This window comes from Lolium rigidum, chromosome 7, assembly GCF_022539505.1.
Source record: "Lolium rigidum isolate FL_2022 chromosome 7, APGP_CSIRO_Lrig_0.1, whole genome shotgun sequence".
NCBI classification, from domain to species: Eukaryota; Viridiplantae; Streptophyta; class Magnoliopsida; order Poales; family Poaceae; genus Lolium; species Lolium rigidum.
In genome coordinates, this window is record NC_061514.1 from 278,048,563 (window position 1) to 278,054,562 (window position 6,000).

The window sequence follows — 6,000 nt, forward strand, 5'->3', positions numbered from 1 at the left end:
CGTGTTTCTCCACGGTGAAAACATACCCTCCGGTTCATATTAATTGACTATAATATGGATGTATCTACATCCATATTGAAGTCCATTAATATGAATCGGAGGGAGTATTTTCAATCACTAGACGGTAACAGTTTCTGGAGGCGCTACAAGTGACTGATCATCGTGGTGGGGTCTACCCCCCCCCCCCCTACTGTTGTGGGGCGAATAACTTCTGTGGGACACCGTTGAGGGAATAGACTGAAACATGATGTTGTTCGCCGAAATGGCTCCCATGCGATGCGTCTGCTAGTTAAAATAGCTCAACATTCGTTAGTTAGGCTCAGAAAAGGGTCATTAGTCGAGGTGGGCAAATGGGTTTGGGTCTTAAACGCAATATATTTGCAGGTCAAATTTAGTGGACATCCTAATATTTACATAGTAATAGTTAATAATACATTTATATATAATCTAACCCTCGCCTGCTTCGACTTCCGGGCCTTCCTCTCCGCCGCCGTTGCCATCTTCGCCACCTAGGCCTCGACCCGGGCATTCCTCGCCGCCCTCTCCGCCAGCTCGGCCTGCTTCCTCGCCTCGGCACGCTACTTCATCTGCGTCGCCCTCAGCAGCCTCCTCCTTCTTCATCGCCTTGGCGAAGTATCTCTCGACGTCCGCGTCAGAGAGGTTGCTGAGCCACTGGACCTCGTCGAGGTCGGGGCGGTGGACGAAGGTGTCAACCAACTCGTCGGGGGTGTCAGAGTCGGCGGCAGTACGTCGCTTTCGCCTTCGGCGGCGGGGAGGTTCCTCCGGCGCGCTCCCACCAATGGCGCCTCTCTGGGTGGTTATCCTCGTCGCTAACCTCGTCGGAGGAGGTGCTAAACGGGGAGTAGGGCGGGGCCATGGCAGCAGGGCGAGGGTTTTTGAGTTCCCGGGTTTTGAGGAGAGGGTTTGAGGCAAGATGAAGAAGATGAAGTTGATGATCACTACTTATTAACCAGGGGCGAGGAAGTTGAGAGGTGAAGTGAATTAATGGGTACGCGTGAATTAATGGGGTGGTAGATGATGCTACGTGTCGTGGGGATGGCCCCCGGTAGGCCAAGACTATGGCGAAAACGCCATAATGTGCTATCTCTAAACCGGATTAACGATTGATCCGGATTCTAAAGTTTAAGTTCAGCCAATGGTTGTAGATAAATCATTGGTAAATCGTATGGCTAAATTTTGTTAATCATGAGGATTAACGTGGATGCTGATTGGGAGTCTCAAATTAGTAAATTTAAGATTTAAGATACAAATCCCTATTTATTGTATCAATCACTACCGGAAAATCCAACGTTGCCATATATAGGGATCTTTCCCATGCACCAAAAACCGTGGAACACGGAAAAGGCAACCTCTGGCTTCTGTCGCGCAGCTAGGTATACGGCAACACAAAGATACACGGTATGGCAGGAGACACCAACGGCAAATATGTATTTGTGCCTCCTGCAAAACTTTTATCTTCATACTGTAACAATTTACTAAAACATGCAGTCTATAATAATGTTTCTGCTAGAGATGAAAAACATCTCTTACAAATTTTGATGACGTGATCATGAGGAGCTATGCAAATGCCAACCGTGAGCAACCGTGAGAAAGCCCTTGTCCACGACTCATAACAAGTTTCTGTTCCTTTGGTAGGGTTACATGAATGCTTGTTCAATGTAATTTACGGCATGTAGTATGTAATGTAAAAGTTTAGGAATACTGGTATTAGGGTCTACTCGGATAATCTGCCTAGCCCCTGGTGGTTCATATTTATATTGGTACAGGTTACAGATTGGATCTTATAAGAGACAGACACGATTACAACTAACAGATCGTATCTGACTAAACCTCTAACGTCTAACACCCTCCCTTAATCACAACTTGGTCAAGTTGAGATTATGTTTAAAATTCTCGAAGGCTTGATAAGGAAGTGGTTTTGTGAACCCGTCTGCAACTTGATCTCTTGAGGGAATAAACCGAATCTCTAGTTGCTTCTTCATTACTCGTTCTCTGACAAAATGAAAATCTATCTCAATATGTTTTGCCCTTGCATGAAAATTGTGAAGTGAAGGATCAAGCAAAAGGATCTGTTTTCGAAGGAGAGCACCAGCATTGGGATGTAAATTTTTGAAGGGAAAAACAGTTTCATCAAAGACAACATCACGACATATATAGACTCGACCATCATGGACTATAACCTAGGAAGACACATTGTGTAGAGCGGAAAGCGAGTTTACGCTTATTATATGGACGAAGATTTGGCCAACATGCGCAGCCAAAAACTCGAAGAGATGAATAATTTGGATGTGTGCCTAGGAGACGATGCATAGGTGTGTCATTATTGATAACTTTGCTTGGGAGCATGTTTATGAGGTATGTGGCAGTGAGGAAAACTTCATCCCAAAATTTTAAGGGCATGCCAGCTTGAGCGAGAAGAGATAGACCAACTTCAACAATGTGGCGGTGTTTTCGTTCAGCAGCTCCATTTTGCTAGTGAGCATGGGGACAGGACATAAGATGGGAAATTCCCTGTGTTTGGAAGAGAGAGTTGAGTTTGATGTATTCTCCCCCCCCCCCCATCAGATTGTACTGTAAGAATTTTTCTGCCAAATTTTCGTTCAACAAGCTTCTGAAAATTCACAAAAGCAGCCAATGTATCTGATTTTTTCTTAAGCAAATAAATCCAAGTAAACTTGCTATTATCATCAATGAAGCTTACATAGTAATCATGACGACCAACAGAAGTAGGTGCAGGACCCCATACATCAGAGAACACTAACTGAAGAGGTACTGTAGATACACTAGTTGATATAGGATAGGGTAACTGATAACTTTTAGCTTGCTGACAAGGATCACACACTAACTCATGACTAGACTATTGAATACATGGAATTTTATTTGTGCTAACAATATGCCTAACTATGACGAACGAGGGATGACCTAAACGACTGTGCCACCGAGACTGAGATGGAGTAGTGGCAACAAAGGCATGCTTCTGAGAACTTGATGACTCCAATGAGGGAATAAGGGGATAAAGTCCACCAACACACCGTCCTTTATGAATTATTTTCTTGGTGACCTGATCCTTAATCAAAAAGAAGAAAGGATGAAACTCGATGAACACTCTATTATCATATGTGAAACGATGAACGGAAGGAAAATTCTTAGATGCATTGGGAACATATAGAACATTGCGAAGATGAAAATTTCGAGCATGGTTATGAACTATTGATTGACCAATATGGGAAATAGTCATACCTTGTCCATTGGCAGTGTTGACCTTGTCGTAGCCCTTGTAGGTGTCCCTCGTAGACAGGTTATTGAGCTCTCCAGTGATGTGATGAGTTGCACCAGAGTCCTGGTACCAATTAGTGTCCACCCCATAGGCGGCGTTGATCTCTTTCTCACCATATCCATCATCCTCCTCATAACGGGACCAGCAGTCTTTTGCATAATGTCCTTCCTTATTGCAGATTTGGCAAGTGACATTGACCCATGGTGTAGTCCGGCGGCGACCACGGCCACGTCCTCGACCCCCTCCCTGAGGGCCACGGCCACCTCCACGGCCTTGATAACTAGGACGGTCATCACGGCGCCCATCCCGGCGCTCATCACGGCGGTCGTCCCGTCGGTCACCACGATCACGAGGCTTGACAAAACCAGAGTTGGAGAAGAACTGAGGGCGACGCTGGCGTGATGCGGCATTGGCAGAAGTTTCAAACTCATCAGATGGCGATGCATTGAGCATCTCTTGGCGCTGATCGTATGCATGAAGCTGGGAGTAAAGCATGCTCAGCGTGATCGGTGTTGTAGCAACACCCAGAGCGGCGACAAGAGAATTGTAGCCGCCACCAAGCCCGACGAGGATATATGACACGAGCTGGCGATCTTGCAGGGGGTGACCGGTGGAGACAAGCTCGTCAGCGAAACCCTGCATCTTGGTAAGGAATTCAGAAGTAGTCATCTGCAACTTCTTGGTGTTCGCGAGCGCCACGAGAAGATTGGTGACGCGGGCTTCACTCTGAGCCGCGAACATCTCCGCTAGAGCTCGCCAGACACCGGCAGCGCTTTCAATCCGGTGGACATGGGGCAAGATCTCAAGGGAGAGAGATTGGAGAAGATAGGACATGACAGATTGGTCCCGTGCAAGCCAGGCTGCGTATGCCGGATTGGGCACCGGTTTCGCCTGATCATCTGCGGTCTTCTCGGCCGCGGTTGCCGCAAGTTCTTTTGGTGGCTCTGGGTCGGAACCATCTAGAAGGCCGACGAGCTGTGCCCCTCGAATAGCAGGGAGCACCATGGAGCGCCACAGGGGAAAATTGTTCCTGGTAAGCTTTTCAGACGGAGGGTTCCCGAGATTGATCGGGGTGAAGCTGCTCGAGGACACCATGGCTATCGAGCTGAAGGATAGCAACGGGGTAGGTGGAGGGCGATGCCGATCCTAGAACGGCACAGGGGATGAAAAATCCGTCGAAGCTGCGATCAGCTAGACGAGGCGGAAGAGCCTGGTCTGATACCATGTAAAAGTTTAGGAATACTGCACTGGTAGAAAAATGGCCATTGGTCGCGGTTAGCAACTTCCATTAGTCGCGGTTGCGCAACCGCGACCAATTAAGCGCGACTAAAGGCCCCCCCCCCCCTTTAGTCGCGATTCCTTACGAACCGCGACTAAAGGCACGTCCACGTGGCCGCCAGCAGTCCGTCGGGGCGGAGGACCTTTAGTCGCGGTTCTCCTGGCCAACCGCGACTAAAGGCCGCCGCAGGTTTAGGGTTTTAGCCCCCTGATACGTCTCCGACGTATCGATAATTTCTTATGTTCTATGCCATATGATTGATGATACCTACATATTTTATGCACACTTTATGTCATATTCGTGCATTTTCTGGAACTAACCTATTAACAAGATGTCGAAGTGCCGCTCTCGTTTTCTCGCTGTTTTTGGTTTCGAAATCCTAGTAACGAAATATTCTCGGAATTGGACGAAACAAAGACCCGGGGGCCTATTTCGCCACGAACCTTCCGGAAGACCGAAGAGCATACGAAGTGGGGCCACGAGGTGGCCGGACCACATGGCGGCGCGGCCAAGGGGGGCCCGCGCCGCCCTGTGGTGTGGGCCCCTCGTCGGCCCCCGACTCTGCCCTTCCGCCTACTTAAAGCCTCCGTCGCGAAACCCCTGAGGCGAAAAACCACGATACGGAAAACCTTACTGAGACGACGCCGCCGCCGATCCCATCTCGGGGGATTCTGGAGATCTCCTCCGGCACCCTGCCGGAGAGGGGATTCATCTCCCGGAGGACTCTACACCGCCATGGTCGCCTCCGGAGTGATGAGTGAGTAGTTCACCCCTGAACTATGGGTCCATAGCAGTAGCTAGATGGTTGTCTTCTCCTCTTGTGCTTCATTGTTGGATCTTGTGAGCTGCCTAACATGATCAAGATCATCTATCTGTAATACTCTATGTTGTGTTTATCGGGATCCGATGGATAGAGAATACCATGTTATGTTAATTATCAAGTTATTACATATGTGTTGTTTATGATCTTGCATGCTCTCCGTTACTAGTAGAGGCTCGGCCAAGTTTTTGCTTTTAACTCCAAGAGGGAGTATTTATGCTCCATAGTGGGTTCATGCCCGCATTGACACCGGGACAAGGATGAAAAGTTCTAAGGTTGTGTTGTGCTGTTGCCACTAGGGATAAAACATTGGCGCTATGTCCGAGGATGTAGTTGTTGATTACATTACGCACCATACTTAATGCAATTGTCTCGTTGCTTTGCAACTTAATACCGGAAGGGGTTCGGACGATAACCCGAAGGTGGACTTTTTAGGCATAGATGCAGCTTGGATGGCGGTCTATGTACTTTGTCGTAATGCCCAATTAAATCTCACTATACTTATCATGTCATGTATGTGCATTGTTATGCCCTCTCTATTTTTCAATTGCCCGACCGTAATTTGTTCACCCAACATGCTTTTATCTTATGGGAGAGACACCT